Source organism: Microcaecilia unicolor, chromosome 4, assembly GCF_901765095.1.
Source record: "Microcaecilia unicolor chromosome 4, aMicUni1.1, whole genome shotgun sequence".
Classification (NCBI taxonomy): Eukaryota; Metazoa; Chordata; class Amphibia; order Gymnophiona; family Siphonopidae; genus Microcaecilia; species Microcaecilia unicolor.
Genome location: NC_044034.1, coordinates 148,433,640 through 148,455,728, shown reverse-complemented (window position 1 = coordinate 148,455,728; position 22,089 = coordinate 148,433,640). Strand labels below are relative to the sequence as shown.

Here is a 22,089-nt window from a genome sequence, read left to right as displayed (position 1 = left end):
GGGGGGGGGGGCTGTGGGTGTGTGTGTGTGTGTGGGTGTGATTGAGAGAGATAGATGTTGAATGTCCTTGTTAGAGTTTGTGCATTAAGTGGGGGTGGGATTATGTGAGTGTGAGAGAGAGATGCTGTCTCTCCATGGCAGAGTGTGTGTATGTTGTTGTGTGGGGTGGAGGGGGGGGGGGGGGAGTTGGTTGTGTGTGTGAGTGAGAGATGTTGATTCTCCAGGGTAGAACTTGTGTATGTATTTTATGTGTGTGTGTGGGGGGGGGGGGGGAGTGTGTGGGTGTGACTGAGAGACAGAGATCTAGATTCACCGTGGCAGAGTTTGTGTATGTTGTTGTGGGGGTGGTTGGGGGTAGTGTGTGTGTGTCTGAGTGAGTGAGAGAGAGAGATGTTTGTTTTCCGTTGTAGAGTTTGTGTATTAAGGGGGGTGGTAGGGGAGTGAGTGTGTGTGTGAATGAGAGTGAGAGAGAGAGAGAGAGAGATGCTGTTCCTCCATAGCACAGTTTGTGTATGATGCTTTGGGGAAGGGGGGGGGGGGTGAAGGAATTTATGTCTGTGTGTGTGTCAGACAGAAACATGCTGTTTGTCCTTTGGAGAGTTTTTGTATGATGTGAGTGGGTGGTGGTGGTAGGGGGTGTGTGTATGGAGGTTGACAGAGTTTGTGTATGATATTGGGGGGGGGGGGGGGAGAGTTTAGCGGCATCTGTGTGGCAGAGTCTGGGCACACACCTGGATAAACTTTTCGTCTGCTGAAAGAATTCGGTCCGGTTTTCAGCACCACACCGTTCTTCCCTCTTTCTGTATAAAGCAATGATTGACTATCGCCTGTCAGTGTGTGAAATGACAGCTTGTGCTGTGCGTGAGCAGCGAGACACAGTGAGCGTAGTTGATGCGCAGGCGCGCTTGTTGTGGGCACGCGAGTCATTTGACGCGAGAGACAGTGACAGCAAGAGACAGGGTAAGTGCTGCGCAGGCGCGCTTGGTGTGGGCACGTGAGTCGAGTTGTGCTTTTTTTGAAGCTGCACGCTTGTTGTGTGCACGCGAGCGGCGCAATTCTTTCATGCCGATTTACCCGCCCTCGACATCATCACGTTTTGACGCGAGGGCGGACATACAGAGATGGAGCCTGATCTTCGGATGTTACAAACCCTTCACTGAAGCCACGGAGTCAGCTTCAGAACGTTGAGGGTGCTTTTTATTATATAGGATGTTCTCATTGATAAGGCTGTTAAATAAAGCAAAGCCTGGCTACCAATTATCAAAACAACACTAAAATAACTCTCCCACATCAGATGGACAATATAAAATTATATGCTAAATCAAAACCTGAAATGGAGCCATTGCTAAATACTGTTCAGATATCCTATATAATAATTCTCACCTCCAACGTTCTGACTTGCTGCCTGGGACCGTGGCTCATTCCGAGTTGGTCTGCTAGGCTCCGTAGATCAGGCTGACATCACCGTAGCCATTATGATGTCAACTTCAGAACCCGGGGGGGGAAAACCCACATGCCTCACAGCTGATCCATGTCCAGAGGAGGGTCGCTGGACATGGGTGGCTGGAGGGGGGGCAGGGGAGAGAGGAGGGTCGCTGGACATGGCTGGCTGCAGGGGGGCAGGGGGTCACTGGACATGGGTGGTTGCAGGGGGGCAGGGGAGAGAGGAGAGTCACTGGACATGGGTGGCAGGAGGGGGGGGCAGGGGAGAGAGGAGGTTCGCTGGACATGGGTGGCTGCAGTGGGCGCAGGGGGAGAAGAGGGTCGCTGGACATGGGTGGCTGCAGGGGGAGAGGAGGGTCGCTGGACATGGGTGGCTGCAGGGGAGCCGAGGAAAACCTTGCTAGCACCCATTTCATTTGTGTCAGAAACGGGCCTTTTTACTAGTATAGTGATAATATTACCATACAATTTGGAAATGTGCAATTATTGAAATAAAGAAAGGAAAAATCACTAGATCACAAGACTGCATTCAACTTATAAATGCAAAAACCATCAAAGGTCTAGCACCTGAGAAAGCTTATAAATATTTGGGCATCATGAAAACATCAGATATTTTGCACGACCTAATAAAAAAAAAATAAACCATCAAATAAGAAAAGAATATTGCAAGTGATTAAGAAAAATCCAAAAAATCATGTCTAAATGGTGTCAATACAACCAGAGCTATCAATTCATGGGCAGTACCAGTCAACTGGAATCATATACATCTCAAAAACCTTGACTGGCAAACCAGACAGTTGATAACTCTGAATAATGCCCCACACCCTGCAAAAAAAAAAAAAAATTGGTGGAAAACAATTTCTGCAGGTAAAACAGTGGAGGAGTTAAAACAATGGCTAAACAATAACATGAAAAGCAGCACTAAAAAGCTACTGATTGAAATTCAAAAGGAAGGACTCTTTGCAGAAATTGAACCTAAATGGGAATATAAAAAACAATAACTCAAAATGAGATTAGAAAATTGGAAAACCAAATCACTCTATGGACATTTTTTGAAAGATATGGAAAGAAAATTGGACAACACCAGAACATGGCAGTAGCTTTAAAATAGTACATTAAAGAACGAAACAGAAGGATTGATTTTTGCTGCCCAGAACAAGAACTAGGGAACAAATGCCATCAAGGTAAAAATAGAAAAGACCAGCAATGATAGTAAATGCTGTTTGTGTAAAGACAAAGGTGAAACTGTTGATCATATTCTAACTGTGCTGATAACTCTGAATATTCTATGTTCTTGGGAAGAACTCAGTATTTAAAGCACGAAACCCAGCTGAGCATCTGGCAGACTATATGAAGCTTCAATAACAATAATAATACAGCCAAGTTGAAGACACATAGTTGGAGAAGATTAGGAAATAGTTGAGAGACTCAGGCAAAAACCTGTAGTAATTGGCAACTTTGGAGCAATATCGAAAGACCTGGAACAACATTTAAACACACTGGGCACTGACAAGATCATCAACTGTCAATTACAGAAGTCTGAGTTGCTTGGAACTGTCCACATCCAGTGCCAATACATCTGAATATCCTAGGTTTTTAGGTGATCATGATTGTTACAGTAAGGGGGAAAGGTCCTAAAAGTTAATTGGAAGGGTGCGCAGCTGAAAGTTTGTCTTGGGTGCCTAATACTCATGCGCCAGCCTTGGCCAATGTAGAACCTGCTCTAAAATACACCTAGGAATGGACATGTATGTGCCGGTTATGTGTAGCGGAAGCCCCATAAACATCTGCAATATCAATGGGGTCAAGACAGTATATACATGTAGTAAATGACGGCAGATAAAGACCTGAACGGTCCAGTCTACCCAACAAGATAAACTCATTTTACAAGGTATGCAATATGTATACTCAAGTTTGATTTGTCCTTGCCATTCTCAGGGTACAGACCGTAGAAGTCTGCCCAGCACTATTCTTGTACTAAAAGTTCTGAAGCTAACATAGAAGCCCCTTAAAATTTACACTCAAGCCCATCCCTATCCAGTCACAATCAGGGTGTAGACCGTACAAGTCTGCTCAGCACTGTTCTTGTACTAAAAGTTCTGAAGATTCATGTGTATGATGGTATTTCAGAACAAAAACGTGTATGTGCCAGGACATATACACATCAGCCATTTCAGAAACATACACATCTATGTTTTCCAGAGCTGTCACAGAGCCCGAAATCCTTTGCCAAAGGGAGGGGGAAACACTGATGGATTAAGGACGAGACCACCCATAATTCCTCCAGTAGAGCACTGCACAAATCAAGCAACTTTCTCTAACATAGACATCCCCTGGAGCAGGTGTCTCTTTGGTATAATGCAACTACCAATTGGCATTAAGTACCAATAACAGACTCTAAGTGGTGTTAATTATCACTAATTTGTAGTTATGGGGTAACTGCAGTCAGGCGCTATTCTAGAAACATAGGACCGGTACTGAGCTGCAAAATGCCGCATTTGGTGCTGACCCCAGATATTCGATGGTGGGCTGTTTCCGGTGACCGGCATCGAATATCAATATTTTTTTGGCCACTAAAAAGTTAATTGGCTATGTCGATATTCAGTGCTAACTGGTTAACTTTATAGCAGTCAAAGAAAGGCCTGCTATTTAAGAGGCCTATTTTGACTGCTTAACACAGCCAGTTAGGTGCTGAATATCCTCGCCTAACTGGCTATGTTGCGCGATATAGCCAGTTAGCGGTTAACTGCTAACTGGGATAGTCAGTGGGAGATAACCGGTTGTCTCACATAGTAACATACATAGTAGATGACGGCAGAAGTCTCCTGCTGAATATCTGCGGTTAGGCACTTAAACCCTATTTAACTGGCCTGGAGCCATTCCCGGCCACTTAAACAGTTTTGAATATCGGAGGGGGGGGGGGGAAGGGGGATAACGCTTAAATGCAGTTACAAACAGGACATGCCTGTGGGCGGGGTCAGGGGTGTGTCTTGCAGTTGTATGCTTAAGTTACACAATATTATCACTTAGACGTGCAACTGCCAACTTTAGAGCCAGCATTTCCACCACCGACATGGCATATGTGCTTGCGCCTCATGTTCTGTTCTATAACGGAAATTTTGCATGCAATCGCTATCACAGAATTGGTGCTTAGCCTTCATATTTCTGCCACCCTTTGTAGAATCTACCCCTAAGCGAGAAATTCTGCGTGCAAGTTTCTAGAGTTAGGGGATATGTTCATGAAGCTTTGAGATGAGTTATGTGAAATGATAATAATGTAATTAATTGGAGGGGAGGGGAGGGGATAGAATGTAATAAAATTATGCATTGTTTAATTGACTCTAAGAAGATTACCAGCCTAGATGATCCAAATCAGAGCAGCACTGAAGAGACTCTATTCAAACCTAGAAATAAGAAACGGAACGAGAAAATGTCTTTAATTAACTTAATCCTTGTTGAAAGATCAGGGGTGCAGAGCGCTCCTCATCAGAGGAGTCCCTGTGTCCCTGTCTGTCCCCATCATCTAAAGCCAGCGAATGTGTTCTGTAGCCAGCACTTAGGCAACAAAGAGAAACAGATTGTACTGTCAGGCTTCATTAGGGATCATCATTAGTATTCTAGGTTAGAAAGAGTTAATCTCTCCTAACCTTTTAACAATTCTTTTCTGTCGCTTTTTGAATTTTGGATCAGCTGCTAAGTGTACAATTCTGTGTCTGTGATGGGGAAAGATGGACAGTGTGGATAGCCGTCCCTAAGCACCTTAAGACTGAAGGCCCCCTGCGCCCCTCCTACCCCTTGGGAAATCCATTTCATGCAACTAAACTGCAGATGATGTCATGTGCAGCTGCTCGTATCTTTTATAATTTACAGCCATAGAAAATACCTTACACTCATCTTAAAACGGGTCAGTGAAAGAGGGTTTCATTTTTTCCACCATATCGTGAGAATGCTATATGCCATAATAGTAATTTTTTGCTTGTAATGCTAAAGGATATGGCCATATTACGGTATATACAGACAAAAGCAATACAGGTTCTGCCCAGCAAAGGTAACATATTTTAATGCATGTAAAGGGCAATTAGAACTTGATGCCCCTATTTCTATCCCCTTGTGTGTGTAAATTTACAGAGAGCTAACAGGGGATCTAAGCATTACATGTAACATTTACAAATAGATGCCCAGAGAGGGCCTGGTGGGAGCCCATTCTATAAAGGAAAATCGGCGCCTACTTCCCTTTATCCTTGCAATATATCCAGCTGCAAACTATGCCAAAATATCTCACAGGACCCCACGATCATTCACAAAGGAAAAATATTCAACATTAAGGAACCTCTCACATGCTCATCTTCCAATGTGGTATATATCATTCAGTGTAAAAAGTGCGATGAAGGCTGCTACATTGGAGAAACAAGTCAGATGCTAAAGAAGAGATTTAATTTACATAGACATCATATGAAAAATGCCAGTACAAACAAAGATGTCACGCCTGTGGGACAGCACTTTACAAAACCAGAACAGTGTACCAGTGAATTCATGGTACGGATCCTGAAAGGGAACTTTAAAACAATACAGGAATGTAAGACATTTGAAGTCAAACTGATTAAATATTTTGACACCCACCAGACAGGACTTATCAAAGATCTGGGTTTTCTAGCCCATTACAAAGCATAAAATTGTATTGCTCTCCTGTCTCCCTGACTCTCACCTGTCCACACCCATCCTGTTAGACTGTCACTGAAATGCTTTGATATTTCACTCATATATACTGTCATCTACCAACATTTGCTTATTTCCGATCTGACGAAGGGCAACCTTCAAAAGCTAATCAAGAAATGTATTGTTATGTCCAATAAAAAAGGTATCATCTTATTTTCTTTTCCATGTTTTATTTCTATTGATTACCTTTAAAAGTGGACTAACACGGCTACCACACCTCTCTACTCTAGAATATTAGTGTAACAGGTAATATATATGCACGCGGTATTTAGGTACGAGCACAGCAGCATACCAAGGGCGGGGCGGTGGGGGCAGTCCGCCCCGGGTGCACACCGCTGGAGGGGTGCAGAGAGCAGCCGCACGCCTGTTGGCTCCACTAGTTCCCTGCTCCCTCTGCCCCGGAACAGGTTACTTCCTGTTGCGGGGCAGAGGGAGCAGGGACCCAGCAGAGCCGAAAGCCACGCGGCTGCTCCCAGCAGCTAAGAATGCACCCGGAGGGGGGGGGGGTGTCATTGCGCCGGGGGGGGGGGGGGTCGTGCTGAACCCGGGGGGGGGGGGGGGGAAGGGCGATCTGCCCCGGGTGGCAGCCGACCTAGGATCGTCACTGTACAAGCACATACAGCAGCCATACAGCTGGTGTAACTGCGGATGCCTAAATCATGAAGGTACGTGTGCACGTTATGAGTATTCTTTAAAGTATCTGGCCGATATTCAGTCAGTGACGGTCAGCGTTTTTTAAAAATGCTGACTGTCACCAGACAGATTACCTCAGATATTCAGTGGTGGGCCATGTCTGGGCACTGGCACTGAATATCCAGGGCTAACTGAAAGGGCCCTGACGACCAGAGATAATTGCAAGTGTTCAGAGGGACTTTCTCCTATATATATATTTTTTAGTAGTCTATCCTAGAAATAAGCAATGGATGTGGACTTTTCTTTTAGGAAATCATCCAAACCTTTTTTAAACCCAATAAACTAACTGCTTTTACCACATATTTTCTCCGATTTGTTTTAAATTTACTAATTAGTAGCTTCATTGCATGCCCCCTAATCCTAGTACTTTTGGAAAGAGTGAATAAGAGATTCACGTCTACCCGTTCCACTCAACTCAGTATTTTATAGAGCTATATCATATCTCCCCTCAGCCGTATCTTCTCCAAGCTGAAGGGCTCTAGCTGCTTTAGCCTTTTCTCTTAGGGAAGTCATCCTATTCCTTTATCATTTTTGTCATCCTTTCCTGTACCTTTTTCAATTTTGCAATATCTTTTTTAAGATGCAGTGACCAGAACTGCACACAGTATTCGAGGTGTGGTCACACCATGGAGCGATACAAAGGAATTATCCTTTTCTAATAATTCCTAATATTCTATTGTTTTCTTAGCCGCCGCTGCACAGTGAGCAGAGAGTTTCAACGTATCATCGACAACACCTAGATCCTTTTCGTGGGTGGTGACTCCTAATGTGGAACCTTGCATCACATAGCTATAGTTTGGGTTCCTCTTTCCCACATGCATCACTTTGCACTTGCTCACATTAAATGTCATCTGGTAGGATGCCCAGTCTCTCAGTCTTGTAAGGTCCTCTTGCAATTTTTCACAATCCTGATTTAACAACTTTGATTAACTATCAGGCTTATTTTTGAAAGAGAAAGACGCCCATATTTCAACCCAAATCTGGAGATGGGCGCCTTTCTCTCATGGGTGCCCAAATCGGTATAATTGAAAGCTGATTTTGGGCGCCTCCAACTGCAGTCTGTCGTGGGAACGAACAAAGTTGATGGGGGCATGTCGGAGGCATGGTGAAGGCGGGACTGGGGCGTGTTTATCGGCTGAGAGCTGGGCGCCCTCGGCCGATAATGGAAAAAAAAAGGGCGGCAGTAGCGAGAATTTGGGCCGCTTTTTTTGGACCCTTTTAATCATGAACAAGTTCCCAAAAAGTGCCCCAACTGCCCAGATGACCACAGGAGGGAAACGGGGATGACCTCCCCTGTCTCCCCAGTGGTCACTAACCCCCCTCCCACCCAAAAAAAAACAACTTTAAAAACGTTTTTTTTCCAGCCTTTAAGCCAGCCTCAAATGTCATACCCAGCTCCATCACAGCAGTATGCAGGTCCCTGGAGCAGTTGTTAGTGGGTGCAGTGGACTTCAGGCAGGTGGACCCAGGCCCATCCCCCCCCCACCTGTTACACTTGTGGTGGTAAATGGGAACGCTCCAAACTGCCCCCAAAACCCACTGTATCCACATCAAGGTGCCCCCCTTCACCCATAAGTACAATGGTAATGGTGTAGAGTTGTGGGCAGTGGGTTTTGAGGGGGATTTGGGGGCTTAGCAGCCAAGGTAAGGGAGCTATGGACTTGGTGTCCTGGCATGTGAGGGGGACCAGTGCACTACGAATCCTAGCCTCTCCCACGACCAAATGCCTTGGCGTTGTTTGTTTTTGAGCTGGGCGGCTTCGGTTTCCATTATCGCTGAAAACCGATACCGCCCAGCTCAAATCCGCCCAAATCCGATGCATTTGCCCGGCACCAACCGTATTATCGAAACAAAATATGGACGCCCATCGTTTTTGAAAATATGGTCTGTCCCGCCCCTTCGCGGACCCGTCCTCGGAGATAGTTGCCCATGGAGATGGGCGTCCGCGTTCGATTATGGCCCTCTACGTGTCCTCAGCACATTTAATTACCTAATTCCCATCTCTAGATCATTTATAAATATGTTAAAAAGCAGTGGTCCCAGAACAGACCCCTGGGGAACCCCACTATCTACTCTTCTCCATTGAGAATACTGACCATTTAACCCTACTCTCTGTTTTCTACCTTTTAGTCAATTCTTAATCCACAATAGGCCACTGCCTCCTATCAAATGACTCTAATGCCCTCAGGATTCTTTCATGAGGTATTTTGTCAAATGCTTTTTGAAAATCCAGATACACACTATTGACTGGCTCACCTTAATCCACATGTTTATTCACCCCTTCAAAGAAATGTAGTAGATTGGAGAGGCGAGATTTCCCTTGACTAAATCCATGTTGGCTTTATCCCATTAATCCATGCCTATTTATATGCTCAGTAATTTTGTTCTTTATAATAGTCTCTACGATTTTGGCTGGCACCAATTTTAGGCTCACCAGTCTATAATTTCCCAGATCACCTCTGGAACCCTTTTTTTAAAAAACTGGCATTACATTGGCCACCCTCCAATCTTCTGGTACCATGATTGATTTTAAAGATAAATTACATATTACTAGCAATAGCTATGCAAGTTCATTTTTCAGTTCTGTCAGTATTCTGGGATGTAAACCATCTGGTCTGATAGAAGATATTTAAAAGATTGGTATGAAAGGGGAGGTGCTACTGTTGGGAGATTTCAAGTTGTCTGATGTGAATTGGAACGTCCCATCTGCAGAAATCGGAAAGAAATAGGGAGATTGTCAAAGTCCCTTGCTCAGACAAATGGTGACGGAACCCACGAGGGAAGGGTCGATGCTGGATCTAGTGCTCACGAATGGAGGAAATGTTTCCAATATCCGGGTGGGTGCCCACCTATATAATAGTGATCATCACACCATATGGTTTGATTTAAGGGCAAAGGCGGAGTATGGACGCACAAAACTCAAAGTACTGGATTTCAGATGTACTGATTTTGATAAAATAGAGGAATACCTGAAGAAGGAGCTGTTGGCATGAGAAGGTGTAGGAGAAGTGGAAAATCAGTGGTCAAAGCTAAAGGCTGCTATAAATATGGCAACTGATCATTACACAAGGAAAGCAAACAAAACCAAGAGAAATAGGAAGCCTATATGGTTCTCCAAACAAGTAGCCGAAAAAATAAGAGCAAAAGAGGCTTTGTTCAAGAAATACAAAAGAACTCAACGAGAGGATCATGGAAAAGATTAATGGATTTAAGTCAAAGATGCGAAGAGGGAAATATGGCTAGTGAAAGCGCAAGCAGAAGAAAAAATGGCTAAAGAAGTAAAGAGAGGTGACAAGACCTTTTTCAGATATATTGGAGAAAGGAGAAAAGATAGGAATGGAACTGCAAGACTGAAAGATAATGAGAATGGCTATGTGAGGAGGATAAAGCAAATGTGCTAAACAATTACTTCTCTTAGGTGTTCACAGAGGAAAATCCTGGTGAAGGACCATGGCTGGCTGCTGAGGGAATATCTGGGAATGGAGTGGATACTGCGCTGTTTACAGAAGAAAGAGTTTATAAACAGCTGGAGAATCTGAAGGTGGACAAAGCTATGGGGCTGGATGGGACCTCTTAAAGATTGATTTAATAGATCTTTAGAGCTGGGAGAGGTTCTGTGAGATTGGAGACGAGCGGATGTGGTTCCTCTTCACAAAAGAGGAGACAGGGAAGAAGTGGAAAACTACAGACCGGTAAGTCTCACATCGGTGGTAGGAAAAATAATGGAGCCGCTGCTGAAAGAAAGGTTAACTTTCTAGAAGCCAACGGGTTACAGGCCCCAAGGCAACATGGCTTTACCAAAGGAAAATCCTGCCAAATTAATCTTATTTACTTCTTTGATTGGGTGACCAAAGAACTGGATGAAGGACATGCACTAGATGTAATCTACTTGGATTTCAGCAAAGCCTTTGATACGGTCCCCCACAGAAGACATGTGAATAAGCTGAAAGGGCTGAACTTAGAACCAAAAGTGATGAACTGAACAGGAAACTGGTTGACCGACAGGTGGCAGAGGGTGGTGGTAAATGGAATCCTCTTGGAGGAAAGGAAGGTGAGCAGTGGAGTTCCTCCGGGGTCGATGCTAGGGCCTATTCTGTTTAATATATTTGTGAGAGATATTGCTGAAGGGTTGGAAGGAAAGCTTTGCCTTTTTGCGGATGACACGAAGATAGCCAATAGAGTGGACACCCTGGAGGGAGTAGAAACAATGAGAAGGGATCTCCAAAAGTTAGATGAATGGTCGAGGGTCTGACAGTTAAAATTTAATTGTGCAAAATATTGGGTTGTATTCCTTTTTGGTTTCTTGAACTACTAGCTTAAAATCTAAACAGAAACCCTAAATTATAAGATAATAACATAAAACCTACAAAAATACTAGTAAATTAGTGAACAGTGCTCAGTTTTTTTGGTGCATAACACAGACTGGAGTCTTAATGTTTGTAATACCACCATACCACCATCATAGCACTTGGTCCATCCCTGCCTCCATTAACTAAATGCACATTTCAAATCTCAGAGCAAAAAAGATCTCAAACAACATAAAATATCAGTAAAGCTCTGTGTCACTTATCTTAGCCGGAGTAGGTTGCCTGTTCTCAATGGTGACTTCCACTGGTGATTTCCAACTCTTGGTCACAGTCCAATACTGTGAAATGCTTTTAACTACAAATTCCAACTACCACCATCGTGATGCACAAATTAATGTCTTGTTGATTCATAATACAAAAAACTATTCTTGTAGTTCTCAACATGGTCCATGTTTCACCTAAAATTGGCGTCTTGAGGACAACTTAAAGTACTAAAAGAAAAAATATAAAAAATCAACAACAAAAAAATCAAAAAATTAATAAAAAAATTATCTCACATTACAAATGATATGAACTTTACTCTAACATACAATATAACTGCTTTTTTATTATTAAACTCACAGGTCAGCAAATCAAGGATAGAAGCTATACTCCACGAGGTAAATCCTGCACAGAACGCCAGTGCATGACCTATTTATAAATAATGACCTATCTCTCAAGCACGGGAAATTTCAGAGCAAAGATGACCACTCTATTTCCCTATTCAGACCACTAAGAGTCACTGTATCCCATCTAAAAATAAATTCCTGTTCTTTCTTCAATAGAGCCTGTGAAACATTGCCCCCATAAGGTAAAATGATTTGTGTAAGTACAACAAACTTCAAATCCCGATCTATATGTTGAGCTTGTGTCCAATGATCCACCAGGGACACTTCCCGTTTTTGTGTCCTCAAGTTGCTTAAATGTTCAGCTATTCTTTACTTCCTTGGTATGCCACGCATATTTACAGTATACGCATTGACCACAGAGGAATTTGAAGGATATGCTAGTACCATCTGCCCTGATGAATACTGTACCATCATTCTGTCAAGAAACTACCTAAGGGCCACTATCCCTGTGTTTCATGTTCTGTTTGTAGAGTCAATGTTAAAACACAGACATTTTTTATACCATCATCAGGGAAGAAGTTTCATCTTAGAGAATTTTCTAATTGTAAAACAGAAAATGTGGTCTATGGTGTCCTGTGCCCTTGTGGGTTGGCATATATAGGAAAAACTAATAGGAAATTCAATGTAAGAATTATAGAACATAGAAGTGCACTTAAGAGGAATTCACGTGATAAACTACTAGTAGAACACGCTATGAAACAGTGGCGTAGCTAGGGTAGTTGACACCCGGGGCCGGTCATTTTTTAACCCCCCCCCCCCCCCCCCAAATCCAGTACTAGGCATACCGAGAATACAAAACACTCAGGACCTATAGAGCAATTCTACCATACCATAAGCAGTAATTTGTACGAGTCACACAAGGAAAAGGAAAGCATCTTAAACACTACAGTGAGCACTAGAACATCAATTCACCTATTGTAAAACGAAAACAGACAGATTAGTACAGATCGTCGATCCTGCAGTCAATGCCAACCGAAAGCCATGTCTTTTTCACAAACACAGATACACCCTAATCCACTATAGAATAAGTAATCATAAACTTTCTATTTAGACAAAAATTAAACTGAACCCCCGATGCCAGACTCTGCATACAATGCAACACCACAGAAACAGAAAATGTCCCCTAGTACTGTGCAAAATATAAAGACAGCAGATGTAAATTTGAAAAAAACTAACAAATACCAATCACCACTTTACAAATTAACAAATAGAAATAAAACAAATACAGAAAATAAAATAATACCATTTTATTGGACTAATACATTTAGCTTCCAGAGGCCAAAATCTCCTTCCTCAGGTCAGTACAGTATAGTGCTGTTACAGTATCTATCCTGACCTGAGGAAGGGGGTTTTGTTCTCTGAAAGTTAAGTCAAAATGTATTAAAATTAGTCCAATAAAAAGATTACCTTATTTACATGTTCTATTTATAAACAACACAGCTACAATACTATATCCTAAAGCAAAATAATAAAAATATATATTTACAGTTTGTTGTCTCTGGTTTCTGCTTTCCTCATCTTCTTTTCACTGTCTTCCTTCCATCTAGGATCTGTCTTTGCTCTCTCTCTGCCATCCAGTGTCTGCCCTCTCTAATGTCCCTTCCATCCAGTGTCTGCCCTCTCTCTCTGCCCCTTCCATCCACTGTCTGCCCTCTCTCTCCCTTCCATCCACCATTTGCCCCAGTCTGCCCTCTTTCTCTCTCCCCCTTCCACCCACCATCTGCCCTTTCTCTCTGCCCCTTCAATCCGTCTGCCCTCCCTCTCCCATCCATCCAGGGTCTGCCCTCCCTCACGCTCCCCACTTCCATCCAGGGTCTGTCCCCTCTCTCTCTGTCCCCTCTTTTCAGCCCCCAGTTCCACCTGCCCCTAGTTCCAGCCCCAGCCCACATCTCCCACCTGCCCCCCTTTTCAGCCCCACTATCCCACCAGTCCCCAGCCCTTTTCTCCTATCAGTCCTGAGCTTCCCCCAGCGACTTCTCCCTGTCCCCTTTTCAGCCCCTAGTTTCAACCCCAGCCCTTTTCTCTCACCAGTCCTGAGCTTCAGCCCCAGCCAGTTCTCCCTGTCCCTTTTAAAGCCCCCAGTTTCAGTCCCTGCCCCGTTTCAGCACACAGTTCCAAAACTAGCCCCCTTATCCCAAATACCCTCCTTTTCAGGCCCCAGTTCCAGTCCCCTTCATCCACCACATGCTTTGCATCCCCCCTTTTCAGCCCCAGACCCATTCTCCCTCCTGCCCCCTTGTAAGACCCCAGTTCCAGCTTCAGACTCCTTCTCCCCTCTGAGCACCCCCACCCCTCCCCAATCCCCTTCTCCCCTCTGAGCACCCCTCTGAGCTCCCCCACCCCTCCCCAATTCCCTTCTCCCCTCTGAGAACCCCTCTGAGCTCCCCCACCCCTCCCCAATTCCCTTCTCCCCTCTGAGAACCCCTCTGAGTTCCCCCACCCCTCCCCAATTCCCTTCTCCCCTCTGAGAACCCCTCTGAGCTCCCCCACCCCTCCCCAGTTCCCTTCTCCCCTCTGAGAACCCCTCTGAGCTCCCCCTAGCCCTCCCCAATTCCCTTCTCCCCTCTGAGAACCCCTCTCAGCTCCCCCACCCCTCCCCAATTCCCTTCTCCCCTCTGAGAGCCCCTATGAGCACTCCCCTCCCCAGTCCCCTTCTCCCCTCTGAGCTCCCCCACCTCCTTCTCCCATCTGAGCCCCCCCCCCCCTCTGTGGAGAGCGACAGAGCCCTCTTCTCCTGCCACCACCCTGCGTTTTTTTTTAATCCACGCAGCGACGCAGGCAGCGCCTCGTGTCTGCCCTGCTGTGTGCTGTGAAAAAAGAAAATCGCTTCGCTGGCGTCGGGCCTTCTCTCGCTATGTCCCACCCTCGAGGAAATGGGAAGTTACCTCAAAAGAGGGCGGGACATAGCGAGAGAAGGCCCGACGCCAGCGAAGCGATTTTCTTTTTTCACAGCACACAGCAGGGCAGACATGAGGCGCTGCCTGCGTCGCTGCATGGATTAAAAAAAACACAGGGTGGTGGCAGGAGATGACGGAGCACCCCCCCCCCACCTGCCGACACCTGGGGCGGACCGCCCCCCCTTGGTACGCCACTGCTATAAAATTAGGACATAAATTTGAAGACTTCTGTTTTTGTGCCTTGTTTGTTCATAAGAGAACTTGGAGAGGAGGTGCTGTTGACATGAAGCTGTTGCGTAAACAACAACAATTAGTTTTTGATTTAGGGACACTGAACCCAGAAGGTCTTAATATGGAAACTGATGTTTTAGGGTTACCATATTTTGTCCTCTGAAAAAGAGGACACATGTCCCGCCCCCTGCCCCACCCCTGCCCCACCCACGCCCCACCCCTTTCGCATATTCCCCTCCCCCTGGGTCACATATTCCCCTCCCCTCCCCCCGTCACCTCCCCTCCTCGGGTCACCTCCCCTCCCCTTACTTACTATCTACTGCCCTAGTGGTCTAGTGACCTCTTCGGGGCAGGAAAGAGCCCCCTCTTTCCTGCCCAGAGCTCTGTCCTTGCCATGCATTCTGTTGCTGTGACGGTCTCGGGATTCAAAATGGCCGCCGAGAGTTGAAGTCTCACGAGGCCGCTTCAACTCCAGCACTGACCCACACTCGTGGTGTTTACAGTGCCTTGGGCCGGACCACCGCTCGGAGGGCGTGATGAAAAAGCGGACACTGCTCTCTCGAGATGCCCAAAGGGAGAAGATTTTTGGGCCCGGTGCCTCGACGTCGGCGTCGTCCAAGTCGGCCGGTGAAGTCGGTGCCGTCGAGGACGATGTCGTCGAAGTTGGCGTCATCGAGGTCGATGTCGAAGGAAGCGTCGGCACCGGGAGACCGGGGACAGGCTGCCATTCGACCGATGCACGCTGGGAGCAGTGATGCATCGAGTGGGTCTCCACCCGCCTCGGCGCCTCCTGCTTTGCAGACCCCCCGGGACCGTCCTGCATCGGACCCGGCCCCGAAGAGACGTGTGGATTCCACGACCTCTTCTCCAGTGCCGAGGAGTCTCGATGACGGGCGTCTGGCGAAGGCCAAGAGGCACCGTCGATGTTCTCCTTCACGTCACGGCACCGGGAGCTCCGGGTCATCGATACATTCGATACCCGAGAAGTGTCGGTGCCGAGAGGATCGCTCTCCCTCTATTACTGAGGTACCGATGCGTGGGGTCATTGGCAGCCGAGTCCCCACTCCCCAACCTCAGCAGACTTTGCCTCCACTGCCCCAACCGACTCCCCAGCATCTTCCGGCAGAAACTCTTGATGAGCGTATGCAGGCCCTTTTTCCTTTTTTAATGGAAATGATGCAGCAGTGGCAATTGGCGCCGAGGTTGTCGGTACCGATGGTGCCGGCGGTACCGGTGTCGATGAGTTCAGAGATACCGGTGCTGACGGTGTCGGGGGTATCGATGTTGCTGGTGCCGGAAGCTCATGCATCAGGCTTTCAGCCCGTGGTGAGGTCTGTTTCACTGGTGCCGCCTCCGGTACTGGTGTCATTGACATCCCGGGTCGGCTCTCCGGAGACATCGGTGCAGGAAGCTTCACCGGAATCTCAGGGACCGTTGACTTCTCGACATCATCATCGAGGCCGTCAAGCCTCTTCGTCGAGACGGGCTCAGATTCGGGCGGCTCTGTCTGAGCTTTTAGCCCCATCTGATAATACCTCATCAGAGGATGATGATGAAATGCATGGGGAGTTCTCTGGTGAGGATTCCCAAGGCATCCCATCTGATTCTACTCCCTCGCCCCAAAGACAGCTTTCTCCTCCCGAGAGTTTGTCTTTCTCCTCTTTTGTTCGGGAGATGTCTGAGGCCATCCCCTTCCCTGTGGAAATTGTGGATGAGCCCAGAGCTAAGATGCTTGAGGTTTTGGACTATCCATCTCCACCTACATCTTCTGCCACAGTTCCTTTCCATGAGACACTCAAGGAACTTATGTTGAGGAACTGGGAGAAGCCTTTTTCTTGTCCAACCGTTCCCAAAAAAGTTGAGTCTCAGTACCGGATTCACGGGGAACCCAGTCTCATGCGGGCTCAGTTGTCCCATGATTCAGCGGTAGTGGATTCCACTCTCAGAAGAGCCAAGAGTTCTAGGAACTTCTCCTCGGCGCCCCTGGGGCGGGAGTATAGAACTCTGGACTCTTTTGGGAGAAAGGCGTATCAGGCTGGTCTGCTTGCGGCCAAAATCCAATCATACCAGCTCTACACGAGTATTCATTTACGGAACTCTGTGAGGCAACTTGAGAGTTTGGTAGACGCACTCCCACAGGAGAAAGCCGAACCCTTTCGCCAAGTGGTCAGGCAGCAGAAGGCGTGTCGCAAGTTCCTGTCCAGGGGCGTTTTTGACACTTGTGATGTGGTATCTCGCTTTTCTGCCCAAGGTATAGCAATGCGCAGACTCTCATGGCTGCGTGCCTCTAACCTGGAGGAACGAACTCAGCAGAAAATAGCAGATATCCCATGCTGGGGGGATCACCTTTTTGGAGAGAAGTTTGAGGAGATGATTGATCATCTCTACCAGCGTGATAACGCTATGGATTCTCTCTCCCGCCGGGCGCCTTCTGCATCCACTTCCACCTCTAGGACGTTCTTTAAGGGAAAGAGAAGTGCTCCTTACGCTTCTAGGAGCCGTAAGTACACTTCTTATTCCCGTCAGCCGGTTCAGGCCCGACCCCAGCCCGCTCGCTTTTGTCAGCAGCGGGCACCGAAGTAGGCCCCTGCAGCTCCCCAGCAAAAACCAGGGACGGGTTTTTGACTGGCTCCAGCAGAGCATAGCCGACATCAAAGTACCTGTGCCGGACGATCTACCGGTCAGGGGGAGGTTAAAATGTTTTCACCAAAGGTGGCCTCTCTTAACCTCCGATCGGTGGGTTCTTCAAATAGTCCGGTCCGGGTACACTCTCAATCTGATTTCCGAACCTCCAAATTTCCCACCAGGAGCTCAGTCCTTCAGCTCCTACCACAAGCAGGTACTTGCAGAGGAACTCTCCGCCCTTCTCAGCGCCAATGCGGTCGAGCCCGTTCCACCAGGGGGGATGCGTCCTATCCTAGACCTAAGGGCCCTGAACAAATATCTGGTCCGAGAAAAGTTCAGGATGCTTTCCGTGGGCACCCTTCTACCCATGATTCAGGAAAACGATTGGCTATGCTCTCTGGACTTGAAGGACGCTTACACCCACATATCGATACTTCCAGCTCACAGGAAGTATCTTCGGTTTCGGCTGGGATCACAGCACTTTCAGTACTGTGTTTTGCCTTTTGGCTTGGCGTCTGCTCCCAGGGTATTTACAAAGTGCCTGGCAGTTGTTGCAGCGTCTCTACGCAGACTGGAAGTGCATGTGTTTCCTTACCTGGACGATTGGCTGGTGAAGAACACTTCCCCGCAAGAAACTTTGCAGTCCATGCAGATGACTATTCAGGTGCTAGAGATGCTGGGGTTTGTCATCAATTATCCCAAGTCCCATCTCGTTCCAGCCCAGAAATTGGAATTCATAGGAGCTCTGTTGTGCACAAACACAGCTTGTGCTTATCTTCCAGAACCCAGAGCGGACAACCTTCTGTCTCTGGCTTCCAGGGTGCAAGCGTCTCAGCAGATCACAGCTCGGCAGATGTTGAGACTTCTGGGGCACATGGCCTCCACAGTTCATGTGACACCTATGGCACGTTTACACATGAGATCTGCTCAATGGACCCTAGCTTCCCAGTGGTTTCAAGCTACAGGGAATCTAGAGGATGTCATCCAGCTGTCCATCAATGTTCGCAACTCCCTCAATTGGTGGACCATTCGCTCCAATCTGGTCTTGGGACGCCCATTCCAAATTCCTCAGCCACAAAAAGTGCTGACGATGGATGCATCCCTCCTCGGGTGGGGAGCGCATGTAGATGGGCTTCACACTCAGGGAGCTTGGTCTCTTCAGGAGAAGCATCTCCAGATCAATCTCCTGGAATTGAGAGCGATCTGGAACGCTCTAAAGGCTTTCAGAGATCGGCTATCCAACAAAATTGTTCTCATTCAGACAGACAATCAGGTTGCAATGTATTACACCAACAAGCAAGGGGGTACCGGATCTCGCCCTCTGTGTCAGGAGGCCGTGCAGATGTGGCTATGGGCCTGCCAACATGGGATGTTTCTCCAAGCCACTTATCTAGCCGGTGTAAACAACAGTCTGGCCGACAGGTTGAGCAGGATTATGCAGCCTCACGAGTGGTCCTTGAACATGACTATTGCCAAAAAGATTTTTCGAGTCTGGGGTACTCCATCGATAGATCTTTTTGCTTCCCAGGACACTCTCAAGGTTCCTCAATTCTGTTCCAGACTTCAGGCCCACGGCAGACTAGCATCGGATGCCTTCCTCCTTTATTGGGGGACAGGACTCCCATCCCCTTAGTGGGGAAGACTTTACTGAAACTCAAGCAAGACCAGGGAACCATGATTCTGATAGCGCCCTTTTGGCCTCGTCAGATTTGGTTCCCCCTTCTTCTGGAACTTTCTTCAGAAGAGCCATGCAGATTGGACTGTTTTCCGACCCTCATTACCCAGAACGAGGGGGGCGCTTCTGCATCCCAACCTCCGGTCACTGGCTCTCACGGCCTGGATGTTGCGAGCGTAGAGGTTGCCTCTTTTGGTCTCCCTGAGGGTGTCTCCAGAGTCCTGTTTGCTTCCAGGAAAGATTCCACGCATAGGTGTTATTCTTTTAAATGGAAGAGGTTTGCCGTCTGGTGTGACAGTCAGTGAGCTTCAGGCCCTGGTAGTTCATGCACCTTTCCTTGTCTTTCATCATGACAAGGTAGTTCTCCACATGCACCCAAGGTTTTTACCGAAGGTGGTGTCGGAGTTCCATCTGAACTAGTCAATTGTCTTGCCAAAATTTTTTCCCCCTCCTCACATGAGCCCGGGCAAAAGCAAGATGCACACTTTGGACTGTAAAAGAGCATTAGCCTGTTATGTGGAGCGGACAAAGCCCTTCAGACAGTCCGCCCAGTTGTTTATTTCTTTTAATCTCAATAAGAGGGGAGTTGCTGTCGGAAAGCGCACCATTTCTAATTGGCCAGCAGATTGCATTTCCTTCTCTTACGCCCAAGCTGGGCTGACTTTGGACGGTCATATCACGGCTCATAATGTTAGAGCCATGGCTGCGTCACTGGCTCATCTAAAGTCAGTCACCATTGAAGAGATTTGCAAAGCTGCGACGTGGTCTTCAATCCACACATTCACATCTCATTACTGCCTTCAGAAACATAGCCGACGCGACAGTCGGTTTGGGCAGTCGGTGCTGCAGAGTCTGTTTGGGGTTTAGAATCCAACTCCACCCCCCTAGGCCCATGTTTTTCTGTTCCAGGCTGCACTCTCAGTTAGTTGTGTTTTGTTTCAGGTCAATTTCAGTTATGTCCTCGCCGTTGCGAGGCCCAATTGACCGCTCTTTGTTATGTTGAGTGAGCCTGGGGGCTAGGGATACCCATATGTGAGAATATTGGCCTGCTTGTCTTCGGAGAAGACACCTGTAACAGGTGTTCTCCGAAGACAGCAGGCAATATATTCTCACAACCCTCCCACCTCCCCTTTGGAGTTGTATTCCTCTATTCTTTTGAATCTAACTGAGGAATGTGTCCTCGCGGCGGGCTTTGCTAGAAAGTCCTCCGGGCCGACGTGACGTCACCCATATGTGAGAATATATTGCCTGCTGTCTTCGGAGAACACCTGTTACAGGTAAGTAACTACTCTTTATGTCCATAGCTGTTTGACAATATGCTCATATATTAGGTATATTTCTGTCCTGTTTCTTTGGCTATTTATTTATATACCATACAGAATCAGATGTAGAACATTATTGGTTTTAGATATGTGACCCTGGTGACCTGTGACCTTTGACCCTGAGCTGTATTTAAAAAGATGCTGTTTTATTTTTATTTTGGTTTAATTATTTTATTCTTTATTATTTTTTTACTATATTATGAATAGAATAAGACTAAGAATAGTATTGGTTTTAGATATACAATCAGCCTTGTCCTTTGACCCGTGGCTTGATTTAAAAGACGTTGTTTCCTCCATCCAGTTTTTCCAGTTTCTAATTGATGTGGTCACATGATGCCCGTCCACCGGGTGCAGGAAGTGTTTGTTTTCAATTCGTTTTGTTGGAATGAATCAGTGCTGCTGTACCTGACCCTTTTGTCTTTGTTATAGTGGATTGAGTTAGCTTTGGAGGAACGCATTTTGCTGTTTTTTTTTTTTTGCTTCGTTGTGAACCTGCTTTCATTTTCAGTAAGTGTTGAATTCTTGATATGTTCTTTCAATTTTGAAAGTGGCTTTTAAGAACCAGTTGAGACAGATAAGTTATGTGTAAACGATAGGTAATAGGATTATCATAGCATTTTCTCCCTTTTTAATTATATAATTGTCAAATGTGTAACTATTTTATACTTCCTAGAGTGCTTGCTAGCCGTCCTGCTTAGTGCTGTAACTGGTGGTTTGCAAAGTTTTTTTTTGGGGGGGGGGGGGGGGGGGATGCTAGTGCTGCAGACAGTTGCTTGGAGTTGAGTATTAATATATATTTGTGATTTATTATATATTTTTTCTCATTCATTTTTTAATGGTCTCATTGATTTATTATTTTAATTATTCATGTTTTGTTATCTAGGTTTTTATTCCTTTTTATCCATGTTTGTTACTTAAGAATATCTTCTTATAAGTACTACTACTACTACTTAACATTTCTAGAGCGCTACTAGGGTTACGCAGCGCTGTACAATTTAACAAAGAGAGACAGTCCCTGCTCAAAGAGCTTACAATCTAATAGACAAGTGAACGGTCGGTCCGATAGGGGCAGTCAAATTGGGGCAGTCTGGATTAAGTATACATGTTTTAAATGTGTTGGACATATTTTGCTAGATTTTAATCTTGTTGTCATGATTTAAATATGTCTGGACATAGAGGGGCATAATCGAACGGGGGCGGCCATCTCTAATGGCGGTCCCGTAAAGCGGCATACCCGACCGTATTATCGACGGAAATGTTTGCAGCCTTGGCAATGGCTCTTGTGGCCAAGAGATCCAGATCCAGCATGCCCCAGTGCTGGACTAGGAGCTGGAGCACCTCCTGAAAGAGCTCCCACTCTTCGGGGTTCAGGGTGTGACGACTGAGGAAGTCTGCTTCCACATTGAGCGACCCTGCGATGTGAGCTGCCAAGAGACAGAGAAGGTACTTCTCTGCCCAGGCCATCAAAAAGCTGGACTCCACTGCTACATAACTGCTGTGAGTTCCCCCCTG

General features: G+C 46.4%; 1 protein-coding gene across 1 annotated transcript in view; it reads left to right on the top strand.

Annotated features, from left to right (window-relative positions):
• The first annotated feature begins 20,937 nt into the window (after window positions 1-20,937).
• The window catches only part of HTATIP2 (HIV-1 Tat interactive protein 2), a 76,142-nt gene continuing 74,990 nt past the window's right edge, over window positions 20,938-22,089 (top strand). Inside the window, exon 1 of the mRNA XM_030200716.1 lies at window positions 20,938-21,084. The gene's annotated coding sequence lies outside the window, so the exon portion shown is untranslated. The remainder of the gene's footprint in view (window positions 21,085-22,089) is intronic.